Consider the following 19,261-nt stretch of genomic DNA (forward strand, 5'->3'; position numbering starts at 1 on the left):
CGGTCTACACTGATACATTTCATCCGGTTTCTGCTGCCACTCTCCCCTTTCCGCCTCCTGCACACACCATGGGTGACCGCGGGTCCAATGACCCTTCCTCCGAACCGATGACAGCTGGGAAAATTAGAATCCCTTCAGGAAACAGGCCCTTTGGCCCAACAATTCCACACCCACCCTCCGAAGTTTATCCCACCCAGACCCATTCTCCTATTCTATTACTCTCCATTTCCCCCGACCTAATGCACATCCCTGAACACTACAGGAACCTTTGCTGGGCCAATTCACCGAACCTACAGATCTTTGGACTACAGGAGATAAGGGTTAAAGAGTAAATAATAGGTGGGGACAGAGCCCAAAGAGACACAGGAACATTTGGAAAGATAAGGGAGTGGGAAGTTGGAAAGTTGTTAATGGAGGAGACAGGAACCTTCTAGCATTTCAGTGGCAGTGGTGGAAATGGTAGCTACATTGCGCCTGCAAAAAATACCTTGAGCTACCAGTTGCCTGTTCTTTAACACACAAGAGTGTTCCCTGTCCAACATCTCTGTCTCATGCTTACTGCAGTGTTCCAGTGAAGCTTGATGCAAGCTGGAAGAACACTTCAGAACATACCAAATGGCTTCCTATTTAAAAGACTGGAATTTCCCCTCACATGTGGTCAACAATTCCCTCCAGTGTATCTCCTCCACTTCCCACACCACTGCCCTTGAACTCCACCCCGTCAAATTCAACTAAGATGGAATCCCCCCATCCTCACCTTCCACCCAGATACAACGCATCATCCTCTGCTGTTTCCACCATCAGATCCAACCCCCTGAGATATATTTCCCTCCCCACCCCTTTCAGCATTCCACAGAGACCATACCTTCTGTGACTTCCACTTTAGATCCACACTCCCCACCAACCCAATCTTCACTCCAGGCACCTTTGCTTGCCACTGCAAGAGATGGAAAATCTTTGCCCAAACCCTCCCTTTAACTCCATCCAAGGCACCACTGGATCCTCCCACATCCAGCAGACATTTCCCTGCCCACCCAAACACCTCACCTAGTGTGTCCCTTGCTCTCGGGACGCCAAATTGTGGAATATTTCAGGGAACATTTATGGGACACATGCACCAACCAACCCCACCGCCCTGTGGCCGACCATTTCGGCTACCCCCCACTCCCTCCGCCACCATGCTGCCAAGGACATGCAAGTCCTCCATCCCCAAATCCGAGTCACCCAACATCTGGAGGAAGAACACCTCATCTTTGCCCCCTACCCCACATACCAGGCCTTGTTATTACGTAGCCTACCATTACACATTACCTATGGTTAGCCACTAACAGTCCCCATAAACAGCTATTCACCTCCCCCACCCCCGCCCCCCAATCCGATCGTTATTCACTCCTTTGTCCAACTGCTCCTATCTCTCTCTTTGGACTCTATCCCCACCTATCATTTACTCCTTAACCCCTACCTTCTGCATAAAACAGACTTTTTTTCTCAGTAACGTCAGTTCCTGAGGAAGCGTCACTGGATCGAAAATGCGAACTGATTTCTTTTCACAAATGCTGCCAGATCTGCTGAGCTTTTCCAGTACCTTCTGGTTGTTGCGTGTGATTTACAGCATCCGCAGTTCTTGTGGTTCTAATTTACCCGGAGTATCTAATTCAGGTCCAGCAGACTGAAACAGTGTTTATCAACCTTCCCAGTCCACACTAACTCCATCTCTCTCCCAGTATCTGCTGTCTCTCCCACTCCTTCACATTCAGTCCCCCCCTCACAGTGACACTGCTCCTGCAAAGCTGATGGTCATGTGTTGGCCTGCTGGACCCACCCCTCATTCACTCCCATTGGCTGGAGGATCACGCCAACTCTCCTATTGGTCTGAAGCTGTGTCAATCAGCCAGGCCCCATTGTGACATGAGTGTTGGGATCCTTCCAGGTGTATCAGAGGCTGAGGGGTGACCTCAGAGAGGTTTATAAAATCATGAGGGGCATGGGTAGGATAAATAGACAAGGTCATTTCCCTGGGGTCGGCGAGTCGAGAATGAGAGGGTGTAGGTTTAAGGTGAGAGGGGAAGAATTTAAAATGGATCTGAGGGGCTTTTTTTTCCCCCACTGAGGTTGGTGCATGTATGGAGTCTTCTGTCAGGAAGTGGAGGATGTTGGTACAATTATACCATTTGGCATCTGGATGGGTATATGTATAGGAAGGGTGTAGAGTGATACGTGCCAAGTGTTTGCAAAAGGGACAAGATTAGATTGGGATATCTGGTCAGAATGGTTCAGTTTAACCAAAGGGTTTTGTTTTCATGCTGTACATCTCTACGGCTCTGCCCTGTGATGAGCTTCATCATTCACAGTGAATGGGTCAATATCACTGAGGACAGGGGCTGAGGGCTATTCAGCCCATTGGGGCTGTACTCTCTCCCTCTGGAGATGGTACCAGTCAGTCCCAACTCACCTCCCATTTGGACAGAGCCCTCCAAATCCTTCCTTAAAAATGTTAAATTTCAAATTTGTTTTGACAATAATTACTGAATCTGCATCCAGCTGTTGGTCAAACTGTTCCAGATGCTCAGAACTTAGTGAGTAAAATAATCTTCACATTTTTCTTTGCATTATTTGCCAGTTACCTGAAAATAGTTACTAAAAATTGTGACGTTAAAAATTTCTCACTCTGTCTCTCTGTAAATGAAATACCCTGGAAACAAATCAACTCCTGGTCGAAATCACTGCTTAAACTTCTCAGCTCCAAGGAGAATTGTCAGACCTTCTGCTAACTCTCCATAAAAGAGAAACCTATCTTAATTTTAATTTATTAGTGCCATAGAGATGTACAGCACAGAAACAGACCCTTCAGTCCAACTTGTCCATGCTGACCAGATATCCTAAATTAATCTCGGCCCATATGCCAACAGTTGGCCCATATCCTTCGAAACCTTTCCCAATCACTTGTCCAATGAGATGCCTTTTAAATATTGTAACTGTACCAGCCTCCACACTTTCTCTGGCAGCTCATTCCATACACATACTACGTTCAGCTTGAAACTTTGCCCCTAATATCCCTTTTCAATCTTTTCCCTCATGCCTGTGCTTTCTAGTTTTGGACTCACCTAAACAGGAATACGACCCTGGCTGTTTACCCTATCCATGTCCCTCACGATTTTATCAAACTCTACGGTCACCTCTCAGCATCCGATTCTCCAGTGAAACAGCCTCAGTCTATTCAGCCTCTCCCTATAGCTCAATCCCTCAACCCTGGCAATATCTATGCATTATTTCTGAATCCTTTCAAGTTTAACAATAGCATTTCGATAGCAGGGAGAGCAGGACTGAAAGCAGAATTCCAGAAGTGGCTGAATGAATGTCCTGTACAGCCGCAAAATGACGTCACAACACCTGTACTGAATGCACTGACCAATAAAGGCAAGTACACCAAACACTTTCTTCACTACCCTGCCTATCTATGATTCCACTTTCAAGGAACTATGAACCTGCACTCCAAGATCTCTTTGTTCAGCAACAATCACCAGGACCTTCCCATTAAGTGTAGAAATCCTGTCCTGATTTGCTTTTCCAAAATGCAGAACCTCATGTTTATCTAAATTAAACTTCATTTGCCACTCCTCAGCACATTTGATTGGAGTCTCATTGTACTCTCGGGTAACTTTGCTGTCTACTGCACCTCCAATTTTGGTGTCTATTGTAAACCTACTAACCATACCTCCTATATTCACATAGAAATCATTTATATAAATGGCAAAAAGCAGTGGACCCAGTACACAGCCTGACAGCATATTGGTCATCACAGGCTTCCAGTCCAAAAAGTTTCCTCCACTCTGACACTGACTTCTCAGCAAGGTTAGTGCTCATGGCATACAGGGAGAACTAACCATTTGGATACAGAACTGGCTCTTTACACTGGAGGCCTGTGACTAGTGGACTGTTACAAGGATCACTCCTGGATCCACGACCTTTCATCATTTATATCAATGACTTGGATGTGAACATCGGAGGTATAGTTAGTGAGATGACACCAAATCTGGAGGTGTAGTGGACAGTGATAAACAGTACCTCAGAGTACAATGGGATCTTGATCAGATGGGTGAATGGGCTGAGGATTGGCATTTTGGAAACTCACATCTTAGCAGGTCTTATACACTTAATGGTAAGGTCCTGGTGAGTGTTACTGAACAAAGAATCCTTGGAGTGCAGGTAGATAGGATAGTGAAGGCGGCATTTGGTATGCTTTCCTTTATCGGACAAAGTATTGAGTACAGGAGTTGTGACGTCATGTTGTGGCTGTACAGGACATTGGTTAGGCCAATTTTGGAACGTTGTATACAAATCTGGTCTCCCTCCTATGGGAAGGATGTTGTGAAACTTGAAAGGGTTCAGAAAAGATTTACAAGACCTTTGCCAGGGTTGGAGGATTTGAGTTAGGCTGGGGGGTTGAATAGAGGTTGAATAGATTGGGGCTGTTTTCCCTGCAGCGTCGGAGGCTGAGAGGTGATCTTACCTATGTACATAAAAACCTGAGATGGATTGATATGATAAATAGACAAAGTCTTTTCCCTGGCGTGGGGGTTCCCAGCACAAGAGGGCATAGGTTTATGGTATGAGGGGAAAGACTTTAAAGAGACTTGAGAGACAACGTTTTCACACAGAGGGTGGGACGTGCATGGAATGAGCTGTCAGAGGAAGTGGTGGAGGCCATTACAATTGCAACAGTTAAAAGGCATCTTCATGTGTATATGAATAGGAAGGATATGGGCCGGGTGCTAACAGGGGGGACTAGATTACATTGGGATATCTGATCAGCATGTCCTGGTTGGACCGACGGGTCTCTGTTTCTGTGCTGTCCATCTATGACTGTTTGACCTTCCAGCCAATTCCGTATCCAAACAGCTAGTTCTGACAGAATTCTATGGTATTGAACCTGCTAACCAGTGTGTTATGTGAAACCTTGTGTCTTTCTCAAGTCCACGGTACTCATTTCAATGCACAAAGCTATGCTGACTCTCCCTAATATTTTCTTGCTTTTCCAATGACATGTAAATCCTGTCCCTAAGAATCCCTTCCAACAACTTCTTTGCCACTGACTTCAGGCTCACCGGTCTATAGTTCCCTGGCTTTTCCTTACCACCATTCTCAAATAATGGGACAAATCCTCCAGCACCTCACATGTGGCGATCAATGATACAAATATCATAGCGAGGGGCCCAGCAAAAGCTTCTCTAATTACCCACAAAGTTCTGGGATATACCTGATTAAATTCCAGGGATTTATCAACTTTTATGCATTTTAAGACATCCAGTACCACCTCCTCTGCAATATGCACACTCGCCAAGTTATCAATATTTATTTCTCCAACTTCTCTAACTTCCATATCCCCTTTCAGTAAAAACTGACATGAAATAATTACAGAATCTCTCCCACCTCCTGCTGTTCCATAGACAGTCTTGTGATCTTTGAGGGTCGCTATTCGCTGCCTAGTTATTCTTTTGTCTTTAGTGTATTTGTAGAATCTCTTTGGATTCTCCTTAAACCTTTTTCCCAAAGCTATCTCATGTCCCCTTTTTCGCCTCCTGGTTTCCCGCGAGTATACTCCTACTGCCCTTATAGTCCTCTCGGGATTCACACAAACACAGTGCGGTCTGTACCTGCCATATCCTTCCTTCATTTTCTTGACCAGAGCCTCAGTTTCTCAGGTTATGCAGCATTCTCGATGCCTCCCAGCCTTGGCCTTAACAGGAACATACTGTCTGTGTACTCTCATTGTTGCAGGCCTATGGAGGATGTGGCAGATGATGACAGAGAAACAATCATTATCAGTAAAGAGGTAGTGTTGGGAAAGCGAACAACTCATCCTTATCTCTGTAATTCCTCTCTAGCCTCAGAACTACCACTATCTCTGCATCAAAGACATCTCAATCTCTGCAACATCCTCCAATCTCTAATCTCCTCCAGTCTCAACACACTCTCTATCTTTAATCTTGTCCACCCTCTCAAATCTCAGTGATGTGCCTTTCTTTAATTCCAGCCTTCAAGATAACCCATTTTTATTTCAGATTCATGCACCCAGAGATCCACAATGTCCCGCTTAACCTCTGTCACATTTTCCTCCAAAAAACATTATTTAATCACGTATCATCTATTCTAATATCGCCTTCTCTGACCTGGTTTCTATTGTGGCTTGTCATATTCCTATATTGCGCGTTTGTGGTCTACATGACAGAAAACGGTTTTGTGGTCCATTGGATTTATGCTGTAAAGAAATCTCCCAGCTAACGATTTTAATCCCATTTTCCAGCACAGAGCCCATAGACCTGTCAGCCTTGGCCTTGCAAGTGTGTTCCTAAATAGATTTTAAATGCCTTCAGGATTTCTGTCTCTCACTCTCTTCCAGACAGTGAGGTTTAATGCAACTGTTGCTCGATGCTATCACCCACAGGGTTCAGAGCAGCACGGTTAGTGCGAACCAGAGATCGCCCATTGGGAAGGATGGCAGGGTCCCTGACAGGGGGCACTGGAGATTTACCAGGATGGTTCAAGGAATGGGGGATTTTAGTTGCAGAATTTGTGGGCCTTTTTTAACATTAATTGTTCACGTGACATGTGTGTTGCTAATATACATCAAGAATAACCATCCGCAATTAATGGACTCTCCTTTTCAACCTCTCCCCTTGCCTGCGCTGTGGTAATATTCAGGTTAACCACTACCAGACATCTCTCTCTAATGAGAGAGCAGTCCTGTGGTCGGTAGGACAATGCTGACTTGATCTTTTACACAGTGATGCCACTGTGCCTCTAGGGTGGGGAGAGGGAATGCTGAAGGTGGTGGATGGGAAATCACTCGGGTACAGTACTTTATCCTGGAGGATGTTCACTTTCTTTAATATTGTTGGGGGGGGGGGTGCACTGATGCAGGCAAATGGAGAATGTTCCAACACAACCCTGATGTGTACCTTATAGAGAGCAAACAGACATTGGGGAATCAGGAGTTTGGGGAAACTGAGGTGTTCTCCTTGTAGCAAAAGAAATTTGGGGAGCTGTGACAAAGTGGTTTACAAAAGTTACGCATTATTATCATAAACCTTAGATCCTTCAGCTCATTATACAAGGATTCCAGGACACATGTTGAAGATTTGGGAAGATCTATTGAAAGGATGGTTTGATTCAAAGGAGAACTTTTATTCAAAGGAGAACTTTTATTCAGCAAATGGTATTGATCTGGAACACAATACTCTCACACAATACGAATATCCAGGTCCTGATGAATGGAATAATTCTGTCAGAGTTTGGCGTTACAATGACTGAGATTACCATCTGAATATCTGCCTGTAATACAAGTTTATAAAATCCGTCACTGTCAGTTCAAGTTTGAAACTCATACAATCCCCTCCCCCTGGCCCAGGATGACTGTACACATTACCCCTAGTGGAGGTCAGCAGGCTCTTCAAGGGAAAATCTATGTGGGTTCCTATGAATGTCCACCTTGGAACTTCATGTGACTGAATATGGGACAGAATGTTCCAAGATTCAGTGAGATGTGGAGAGCAGAATTTGCTTCCGTTTCTTTCCTTCCATTCTGCTGCTGAGCCTCCTCAATAAGACATGGGGTGTGAAAGGCTCATGCACCTTGATGGGCAAGTTATCTCCATTCTGACCAATGGGCAGCAAGATCCTCCCAGTCATGAAATAGAGTATCCCTGAAAGATAGCAACTGCGCATGCTTCCCACTGCCCAGTGCTCACAGTACATGTTTCGAATAATGAGGGGGGAAATCTCCTAGAAAAGGCATAACAGGAAAGTTCCAAAAGGATTATAAACAGTTTACAGAGAGATATTCACAGGAAACTTGGGCAACAAGTTGGCAAATAGAGTATAACTTGGGATAAACTGTAGAAAGCTGCATCACAAAGGGACTGGGGGAAAATGAGCAGGAAACAGAAAGCGAGCACACAGTTACAACAGGGAATCAGGAAAGGGAATGGAATACTGTCCCTTATTGCAAAGAGTTTGCAATATAAGAGTTTGGAATATATACCTTAGGGCAACTAAACAAATGACAAGTGAGACCACATCTGGAGTAACGTGAACAGATTTGGTCACTTTAGTTCATGAAATAGAGCAGTTTATTGGAGGCATTTCAGAGAAGATCCATTGGGATGATCCCTGTTTTGAAGGGATTATCCTGTAAGCAAAGGGTGAATAAGTTGGGAATCTACTCACTGGACTTTGGAAGAATGAGAGGTGATCTCTTTGAAACATACAGGATTCTGTCAAGGTTTGACAGGGTAAATATGGAGAGGATGTGTCCCATTACGGTGAGTCTTGAACCAGATTCTGGATCAGTCGCGGAATCAAGGGCTCTGTTTCAGATTTCTCAAGTTAAAGGCAACACCGACACAGGTTAGGGTTTCAGTAGCAATGGAGCTGGAGTGAGAAGGAGATAAGCAACGTTTTAGAGATTGGAATTCCTGGTGTTTGTGATTGTGTAGATGTCTGATCAGAAGGTCACCTTGGGGTCAGATATGAGAGCAATATTGTGAAGAATGTAGTTCTGCCTCAGACACTTCCCAGTGAGAGGGAGGGACACAGCAGTAAGGGAAATGAATTTGGAATAGCAACTGAAGGCAATGGGTTTAACAATGACAGTGTGTCATTGGAGTGAATTGCAGCTAATCAAAGCGAGGTAAGCAGTTTGATAACTGAGTAATCGTGGAGTAATGGAGAGGGATGATGGGGAGGGAGAGCTGGGCATCGTCAGTGTACATGTGAAACCTAACACGGTGCTTTTGGGCGATGTTACCTCCTGGCAGTGTGGAGGTGAGAAACAGGAGGGACCAAGGATAGACCCTGGAGGGACACCAAATACAAGGAATTCAGAAAGGAAACAGAGAGTGGAGACGGAGCAGGATTTTCCAACGATGGTGAGGTCAAATATTAGGTTTTAGCAGAATGGGAGAGAAGGACATAACCAGAAAAAACAGACAGACAGATCATGGAACAATATCTGTGAATTGCAAGTTGGGGGGGGGGGGGGTGACCGTGGTGGAGGGAGGGAGGGCGGTGACAAGCAGGAGGATGAGACAGATTTGGAATGTCCATGATTTAGCTACACGAGGGTAAATGGTCAAGAGGACCTCTAATAAGGCTTGACAAGGGACTCGAGGAAATGCAAGTTTAGGACTAAAATGAGGAGCACTCTTGTGAGGCAGTTTGGCTCGGTGGGCTAGTGGAGAGGGAGGAAAGAAGCAGAGGCAGCTGATCGGATTGTCTCAATGTTATTGACAGAGAAACTCCATGTGCTCCTCACTCTTGTTGTTGGAGGGGAGGATGGAGGAGACAGGATAATGGACAGTGTTTTTATGTCCAAAACAATAAATAAAACCTGTGATAGTGATTATGAAAATAAGTGAACAAACCTGTCGTATTTATCATTTATCAAGAATATTAAAATATGCAACTGAAGTTCAGGTTTGAATCCCAAATCGGTAGAGGGTAGCTCTGAATTCAAGAAAAAAATAACTGGAATGAAGAATCTACTGTTTGCCATGGAACCATTGGGGATGTTTTTCTGCTATCGACAATGTCCTTGAGGGAAAGAAACCCGACAGTGGCCCATCAAGTCACTCATTGTATTAATCACTGCACAGTCTCAACAAAGGAATGAAACTGGATGGACCACATTACATCTACCAATGCACTGGAAAATACAACCACACAATCAGCCCTCTTGACCCTGCAACTTCTGTTTCACTGTGGGCCAACAACAGCAGCAGAACTGTACTCCAGCCCAATCTGAAATCTCATGGCCTGATATCCCCCACTTAACCATTTACATCAAGCCAGGGGAATCAACCCTGGTTCAATGGTGAATGCAGGAGGGCATGTCAGGAGCAGTACCAGGCATACCTAAAAATTAGGTGCCAACCTGGTGCAGCTACCAAACCTGCATGCCAAACAGCACAAGCAACACCAAATAGAACTAAGTGATCCCATAACCAACAGATTAGATTGGAGTTCTGCAGTTTTGCCACACCAAGTCAAGAATAGTGATGGACAATTAAACAACTCACTGGAGGAACCATCACATATATATCCACCCTTACTGATGGAGGGGTCTCACACATTCATGCAACAGATAAGAGGACAGCATTAGCAGCGATTTTCAGCCAGCAGTGCCAAGCGGATGAGCCTTCTCCATTGGTCCCTGCCATCACAGATATGAATCGACTTGGTTGAAAACTCATTTCCAATCAGATCAAGAAATGGATAAGCAGTGTAAAGGTATGGGCCCTGCCAATATTCTGGCAATAATACTGTTGGCTGTGCTCCAGAACCTGCTGCCCACCAAGGCAAGTACTGTTCCAGTACTGGCACCTACCGACTTTGTGGAACATTGCTCTGGGATGTTCCAACACAAAAACACAGGGCAGATCCAACTCAGCCAATTGCCCTCCATCAGTCCACACTCGCTCAGCAGTGAAATGATGGAAGGTGTCATCAACAGTGCTGTCACGCAACTGCTCAGCAATAACCTGCTCAGCGATGCCCAGTTTGGGTTCTGCCAGGGCCACTCAGTTCCTGAGCTTGTTACAGACTTGATTCACAAACTGACAAACAGCTGAATGAGGTGAGGATGACAGGTCAGCCCCCCTCCAAGACCACTATTTCAACTTCAGTCATATCACCTGACCTCACCACAGTCTCAGCTCATTTGCTGAAACTCTCATTCATTCCTTTTGTTGACTCTAGATTTCATTATCTAAACCCACTCCTGGCCAGCATCACATTCACCCTCCCGATAATCTCAAGAATATTGAAAACTCTACTGCCGAAGTGCTCACTTGTACCAAAACTTGCTGATCAATCAAAAGACTCCCATTTATAAGCAACAACAAGTTATTTTCGCTCCTTTGAATTAATTCCTGGCTGTAATCATTCCTATCTCCCTGCACCACACACCTTTACATATCTCAATAACTCATTTTAGTCCAGACTCTCAATGATGTGTTTATTTTTGAGTTCTCCTGTGTGAATATTTCTATAGACTCCAAGGGAACATGGTCTGGAATCCCCACTCTAACTCTCTAAGATCTACTTTCTTACTTCAAGGCATTCTTGAAAAACTGCTTATTTGGCAATGGTTTTGGTCACTGGACACAATATTCTCCATCTGTAACCTTATGTCAAAACTTCTCAATAATATTTTTGTGAAATTAAAACCATGATGATTTGTACAGATATCTTCTACTCTTCAATATAGCTGAGTGAATAATCTGTAACGTCTCTTACCCAACCACGTTGTGGGAGCACCTTCACCATACAAACTGCAGCAGTACAAGGAAGTCAAACATCACCCTCTCCACAGGCAACAAGGCTTTGGCATTGATCGCTGGTTTCTGTGGAAGGAGAAATACACAGTTGATGTTTCAGGGAGTACAACATGAATTACAGGGAATGAAAATGGTGCAGAATTTGACTGTCAGAAATGGAAGGAAAATCCACTCGCTTATTGGAAAAAATAATTCTTGACTGTCAAAGATATTGTGGAAAAAAGTAACCTGATAATGGAACATCATACGGTCAGGAGCCGGGCAGCAGTGGACAATTCATTTACATTCCTGAAGAAGGGCTTATGCCCGAAACATTGATACTCCTGCTCCTCGGATGCTGCCTGGCCTGCTGTGTTTTTCCAACTCTACATTTTTCAATTCATTTTCAAAACAGCTGTGAAAGTAATTGTAAAATACTATACAGAGCAAAAATATACCCATGAGAGATTGAGGAAGCTAGATAATGAACAAGTGGACATCAGAGAACCCAGAGATGAACCAGGGCAGAGTTCACTTTTATGATCCCACAGTCAAAGATGTCTAGCACAGAAACAGACTTCTTCGGTCCAACCTATGCCAACCAGATATCCTAATCTAATCTACCTTCATTAAATCCTTTTTGCCACTCCTCATCTGATCAATATCCCACTGTACTCTGAGATAACCTTCTTCATTGTCCACAATACCTCCAATTTTGGTGTCACCTGCAAACTTACTAACTAAACGGCCTCTATTCATATCCAAATCATTTAAATGAATTACGAAACAAATCCAGAAAAAAGTCCATTTCTCTGGGTTTGAATGTGCTGTGTGTAAATCCTGCCCTATGACTCTTTTTACCAGGGAAGGCTGCACATACATCCCTCTGACCTTTGCCCCCTACAAAGCTGGCGGCCGCGCACGTGTCCAGTGAATCATTGCCCCGAATAAAGATGGCGGCGCTCACTCCGGCCGATTACTCAACGAGGCATTTTCCCGTTTACTTCAAACATGAGACTGAAAGTTTCAAATTTGTATTTTCCGATGTGTACCAAATGATTGTAAAACCTCTCAGACCATACCAACTCCATTTTCCTCCCACTAACGGCTGTTTATTTCTTTCCTTACCGACAGCTCTCCGCACATCCATCCCCAACATCCGCACCGACCGCGAGAATGATCACGTGGTATAGTCAAGTCCCGCCCCTCATTCACTGATTGACCTGAGGACCATCTGCCCCACCAGGTCCTCCAGCTCTACCCCTGCCTTTCCATTGGTCCACCACTGACATCATTAACCCGGGGTATAAACGATGACTGCAGATGCTGGAAATCAGATTCTGGATGAGTGGTGCTGGAAGAGCACAGCAGTTCAGGCAGCATCCAAGGTGCTTCAAAATCGACGTTTCGGGCAAAAGCCCGAATAAAGGCAGTGAGCCTGAAGCGTGGAGAGATAAGCTAGAGGAGGGTGGGGAGAAAGTAGCATAGAGCACAATGGGTGAGTAGTGGAGGGGATGAAGGTGATCGGTCAGGGAGGAGAGGGTGGAGTGGATAGGTGGAACAGGATATAGGCAGGTAGGACAAGTCATGGGGACACTGCTGAGCTGGAAGTTTGGAACGAGAGTGAGGTGGGGGAAGGGGAAATGAGGAAACTGTTGAAGTCCACATTGATGCCCTGGGGTTGAAGCGTTCCGAGGCGGAAGATGAGGCGTTCTTCCTCCAGGCGTCTGATGGTGAGGGAGCGGGGTTGAAGGAGGCCCAGGACCTCCATGTCCTCAGCAGAGTGGTAGGGGGAGTTGAAAAGTTGGGCCACGGCGCGGTTTGGTTGATTGGTGCGGGTGTCTCGGAGATATTCCCTAAAGTGCTCTGCTAGGAGGTGCCCAGTCTCTCCAATGTAGATGAGACCACATCGGGAGCAACGGATACAATAAATGATATTGGTGGATGTGCAAGTAAAACTTTGGATGTGGAAGGCTCCTTTAGGGCCTTGGATAGAGTAGGGGAGTTGGTGTGGGTGCAGGTTTTACAGTTCCTGCGGTGGCAGGGGTAAGTGTCAGGATGGGAGGGTGGGTTGTAGGGGGGGCATGGACCTGACCAGGTAGTCACGGAGGGAACGGTCTTTGCAGAAGGCCCAAAGAGGTGGGGAGGGAAATATATCCCTGGTGGTGGGGTGTATTTGGAGGTGGCGGAAATGTCGGTGGATGATTTGGTTTATGCAAAGGTTGGTAGGATGGAAGGTGAGCACCAGGGGCATTCTGTCATTTTTATGGTTGGAGGGGTGGGGTCTGAGGGCGGAGGTGCGGGATGTGGATGAGATGCATTGGAGGGCATCTTTAATCACGTGGGAAGGGAAATTACGGTCTCTAAAGAAGGAGGCCATCTGGTGTGTTCTGTGGTGGAACCGGTCCTCCTGGGATCAGATATGGTGGAGGCGGAGGAATTAGGAATATGGGATGGCATTTTTGCAAGAGGTAGGGTGGGAAGAAGTATAATCCAGGTAGCTGTGGGAGTTGGTGGGTCTGTAAAAAATGTCAGTGTCAAGTCGGTAGTCATTAATGGAGATGGAGAGGTCCAGGAAGGGGAGGGAGGTGTCAGAGGTGGTCCAGGTAAATTTAAGGTCAGGGTGGAATGTGTTGGTGAAGTTGATGAATTGCTCAACCCGGGCCCGATTGTTGGCTAGAGCATGCGCACTGCTTCATGACTTTTGTTGCTGTTTATCAGTTACAAGAGTGAGGGACAAAGTTAAAAATCACACAACCACCTGATGAAGAAGCAGCAAAGCTCGTACTTTCAAATGAACCCATTAGACTATAACATGGTGTTCTGTGAATTTGAATTTTGTCCATCATAATCCAACACCAGCACCTCTAAGGTAAAAACAATGACTGCAGATGCTGGAAACTAGATTCTGGATTAGTGGTGATGTAAGAGCACAGCAGTTCAGGCAGCATCCGAGGAGCAGTAAAATCGACGTTTCAGGCAAAAGCCCTTCATTAGGAATAAAGGCAGAGAACCTGAAGCGTGGAGAGATAAGCTCGAGGAGGGTGGGGGTGGGGAGAAAGTAGCATAGAGTACAATAGTTGAGTGGGGCAGGGGATGAAGGTGATGGGTCGGGGGGAGGGTGGAGTGGATAGGTGGAAAAGAAGATAGGCAAGTAGGACAAGTCAAGGGGACACTGCTGAGCTGGAAGTTTGTAAATAGGGTGAGGTGTGGGAAGGGGAAATGAGGAAACTGTTGAAGTCCACATTTCAACCCCAGGGCAACAATGTGGACTTCAACAGTTTCCTCATTTCCCCTTCCCACACCTCACCCTAGTTCCAAAATTCCGGCTCAGCACTGTCCCCTTGACTTGTCCTACCTGCCTATCTTCTTTTCCTCCTATCCACTCCACCCTCCTCCCTGAACTATCACCTTCATACCCTTCCCCACTCACCTATTGTACTCTATGCTACTTGCTCCCCACCCTCTTCTCGCTTATCTCTCCACACTTCAGGCTCTCTGCCTTTATTCCTGATGGAGGGCTTTTGCCCGAAACGTCGATTTTACTGCTCCTCAGATGCTGCCTGAAATACTGTGCTCTTCCAGCACCACTAATCCAGAACCAGCACTTCCAAGTCGAGTGAGGGAGGAATGCATAACGTAACATAAGAACTAGGAACAGGAGAAGGCCGTCCTGCCCTTTGAGCCTGCTCTGCCATTCAATGTGACCATGGCTGATCATTTCGTGGATGTAGAACCATTTACTCACGTTCTCACCGTATCCCTTAATTAATTATTTCTTTTTTTAAAAAACCTACCTTAGCTTTATAAATGTTTACTGAACTAGCATCAACTACTTCCCTGGGCAATGAATTCTGTAGAGGTCAAGAAGTTCCTTCTCAATTCAGTCTTAAATTTGCTGCCTCTAATCTTGAGATGATCCCTCTTGTGCTAGCTTCACCTGCCAGTGGCAACATCCTCTCTACTTCTATTTTATCCATTCCATTCATTATTTTATATTTTTCCATTCTTCTGAATTCCAATGAATATATTACCAATCTACTGTTAAGCCAAACCCCTCAACTCTGGAAACAACCTAATTAACCTCCTCCTTATCGATGGGACGGGGCAAATATAATGCGATTCAGCAAGAATTAGGATGCATAGAATGGGGTCGCAAAATGCAGGGGATGCAGACTATTGAAATCTGGAGCTGGTTTAATGAACAGATATTACATGTCCTTGACAGGTATGTCCCTATAAGGCAGGAATGAAGTGATAAGGTAAGGGAACCATGGTTTACTGTGGAAATTGCATCTCTTGTTCAGAAGAAGAACGAGGCTTATGTGTTGATGAGGCAAGATGGAACAGATGAGGCAATGGAGAGTTACATATCAGATAGGAAGGATTTAAAGAGAGAGTTAAGAGCAAAGAGAGGACACAAGCAGTCTTTAGTGAATAGAATAAAGGAGAACCCTAAAGCTTTCTATAGGTATGTGAGAAACAAAAGCGTAGGGTAGGAATATGGCCAGTCAAAGACAGAAGTGGGAAGTTCAGTGTGGACCCTGTGGAGACCGGTGAGGTGCTAAATGAACATTTCTCATCAGTTTTCACTCAGGAAAAGGAGAATATTGTAAAGGAGAAGAGGTACAACATATTAGACTAGAAAGGATCGAGGTTAGTTACGATCAGGTGTTATCAATTCCAGAAAGTAGACAAGTCCCCTGGGCTGGATGGGATTTATCTGAGGATTCTCTGGGAAGCGAGGGAGGAGATAACAGAGACTTTGGCTTTGATATTTGAGTCGTCTTTCTCTACAGGTTTGGTACTAGAGGACTGAAGGATTGCAAATGTTGTTCCCTTGATTCCAAGGGCAATGGAGATGATCCAGGTAATTATAGACCAGTGAGCCTTACTTCTGTTGTAGGAAAGGTTTTGGAAAGGATTATAAGAGAAAAGATTTATAATCAACGAGCAAACAACAATTTGATTTCAGATAGTCAACATGGTTTCGTCAAGGGCAGGTCATGTCTCACAAACCTCTGAGTTTTTTGAGAAGGTGACCAAACATGTAGATGAGGGTAGGGCAGTTGACATGATATACATGGTCTTCAGTAAAGCCTTTGATAGGGTTCCACATGGTAGGCTGTTGGAGAAAATGCAGAGACATGAAATGGAGAGTAATTTAGCAGTTTGGATTCGAAACTGGCTTTCTGAAAGAAGGCAGCGAGTGGTGGCTGATGGAAAATATTCAGCCTGGACTCAGGTTAGTAGTGGTGTGTCACAAGGATCTGTTTTGGCACCACTGCTGTTTGTTATTTTTATAAATGACGTAGATGCAGGCATGGGTGGCTGGATCAGTTAACTTGCAAACGACACTAAATTCCGTGGAGTGGACAGTATGGAAGAATGTTACAGATTGCAGGGGGACTTGGATAAACTGCAGAATTATGCTGAGAGGTGACAAATGGAGTTAAATGCAGCTAAATGTGAGGTGATACCGTTGAGAAGAATAACAGGAAGGCAGAGTACTGGGTTAATGGAAAGATTCTTGGTAGGGTGGATGTGCAGAGGGATGGTGGAGTCCATGAACATAGATGCCTGAAAGTTGCCACCCAGGTGGATAGTACTGTTAAGGCAGTATACGGTGTGTTAGGTTTCATTCATAGAGGGATTGAGTTCCGGAGCTGCAATATCATGCTGCAACTAAACAAAATGCTGGTGCGGCCATACTTGGAATATTGTGTGCAGTTCTAGTGCCCATAATACGAGAAGGATGTGAAAGCATTTGAAAAAGTGCAGAGGAGATTTACCAGGATGTTGCCTGGTCTGGATGGAAGGTCTTATGAGGAAAGGTTGAGCGACTTGAACCTGTTCTCATTGGCAAGAAGTGACTAAGAGGGGATTTGATAGAGACATACAAGATGATCAGAGGATTAGATAGGGTATACAGTGAAAGTCTTTTTCCTAGGATGATGACGCTAGCATGTATGTACAACTACAAATTGAGGGGTGATAGATTTAAACACGTCAGAGGCAGGGTCTTTACTCAGAGAGTGGTTAGGGTATGGAATGCACTACCTGCTAATGTGGCTAACTCAGCCACATGAGGGAAATTTAAACAATCCTTTACTTAAGCACATGGGTGATTTTGGGATAGTGTAGGGGGACGAGCTGAGAATGATTCATAGGTCGGCGCAACATCAAGGACCGAAGGGCCTGTTCTGCCCTGTATTGTTCTATGACTATCGTGCTACAAGAGATTTCTGCTGTCTTAAACAGAGTGATGGATCTTGTATTGTGGCCTTACAAAATGTCAGCGATCTCTGCCAACAATGTACGAGGTATAGTCAGTTCAATAATATGATGCTGCAAACGGAGCGGAATAGGTAACTCCATGCAAAACCCTACACCTTCTCACCTATTTTCCCCTCCAAAACTGAGGAAATTCTACAAAAGCACCTCCATATCCCACCACAACACTTTGCCCCAAAATCGTGGTATCTGACTGTGCACAAGGAGGAGTGCAACAGTATGTATTGGGACCCAATGGGGCCCTGAAACACTTGGTAAAGACTGAAATCTTCTGAGCATTGGGAGCCCCACCACATTGTATTTATTTTCTATATTTTTTTCCTCTGTTCCTGACTTCCCTTGTTTTTCCTAATGAACCTGTTCAAAGTAGTTATTAAACACACCTGCACTAGCTGTGAATTGAACTCAAGCCTCTCGATCCAAGATTCGGGATATTTTCACTGCATCACAAGACATCGACTCTAACTTCCCTTGTCCCTTATTGTTTCTTGTGCTGAGCCTGCTGAGTCACGCCTGAATCAAGTCTGCAATTGGGAGGAAGGGGCGGAACTGATGACCGAGCAGCGGCCGGTCCTCCAACCAAAAGTGAGTGAGGATCGGGGCCAAAGCATTCTCGCAGAGTAAACGCTTGAAAATTGGTCAGAAAGCAAACTGTTTTGCAGGATTGATAATTCTCATTAACATAGTGGAGCATTAAACCTCTCTCAAAAATCTATGTGAAATTTTAACAAATAGTGCTACATATTTGCACATTTCGAGTAAGAAACCTCTTTTCAAATCCCAGAACAATTGTTAATTTACATACCTGGCCGGTATGGTTAAATTGAGGCGACCAGTCTATTTACATGCTAGATAGCGCCATGACTATAACTCGACAGAGCAATTATTAATGACTAGTATTTCCCCCATGATTCTGTGCAGGTATGAATATTCTCTGTAAACTCATTGATAACTTCAGACGCACGCGTCGTTTGCTTTCTATGTGGAGCATGCGCAGTGTCACATTGACCAGGACAGAGAAACATGGAGCTGCTTTCTCCGGCAGCGGCTGCGATCGGCTTCAAAGAGCGGCGCTCAGAGCCGGTGTGTGGGAGCCTCGCTGGGAGAAAGGAGTGGAGAAAATTCACAAGTCCCAAGTAAAGGTTAAAAACCCCGAAAAAGACCCTTCAGGTCCGGGTCAGGAGGTGGCGGTCTCTGATCAGGGAAGAGGCCCATGATCACGGCTGCCATTTGTTTGAGGGAAGAGGGAGCACGGGCCTGAGGGCCGCCATCTTAAGAAGGTCAAGGTGCAGGAGGGCGGGGCTCCTGGGGTCTGTAGAACAATCAGAGGAAAGAGAAGACCCATTGTTATTGATTAATTCCACGAAGAGAATGTAAGGACTGCAGATGCTGGAGAACAGAGCTGCAAATTTGTTGCTGGAAAAGTGCAGCAGGTCAGGCAGCATCCAAGGTTTAGGATTCCTGAAGAAGGGCTTATGCCCGAAACGTCGATTCTCCTGTTCCTTGGATGCTGCCTGACCTGCTGCGCTTTTCCAGCAATTAATTCCACGAACACAGATTCACTGGGCGATCCTGCAGGAATATCCTCTCTCAGTCCTGCTGTGATGTTTCACCCAATCAGAACCAGCAGCTCTCCTCCTTTCTCAGCTCCC

The 19,261-nt window shown here is 45.2% G+C and overlaps 1 long non-coding RNA gene across 2 annotated transcripts; it reads right to left on the bottom strand.

Annotated features, from left to right (window-relative positions):
* Positions 1-5,697: 5,697 nt before the first annotated feature.
* Positions 5,698-18,085, bottom strand: LOC140463692 (uncharacterized). 2 transcript variants are annotated; one of them, XR_011954742.1, is made up of 3 exons: positions 17,993-18,085; positions 11,296-11,402; positions 5,698-5,780 (listed from the first exon to the last, which is right to left on the bottom strand). It is a non-coding gene; the product is annotated as an uncharacterized lncRNA (long non-coding RNA). The 2 variants fall into 2 exon arrangements; XR_011954741.1 differs by lacking the exon at positions 17,993-18,085 and adding an exon at positions 11,565-11,672.
* Between the last annotated feature and the right edge of the window lie 1,176 nt (positions 18,086-19,261).

This window comes from Chiloscyllium punctatum, chromosome 38, assembly GCF_047496795.1.
Source record: "Chiloscyllium punctatum isolate Juve2018m chromosome 38, sChiPun1.3, whole genome shotgun sequence".
Lineage (NCBI taxonomy): Eukaryota > Metazoa > Chordata > Chondrichthyes > Orectolobiformes > Hemiscylliidae > Chiloscyllium > Chiloscyllium punctatum.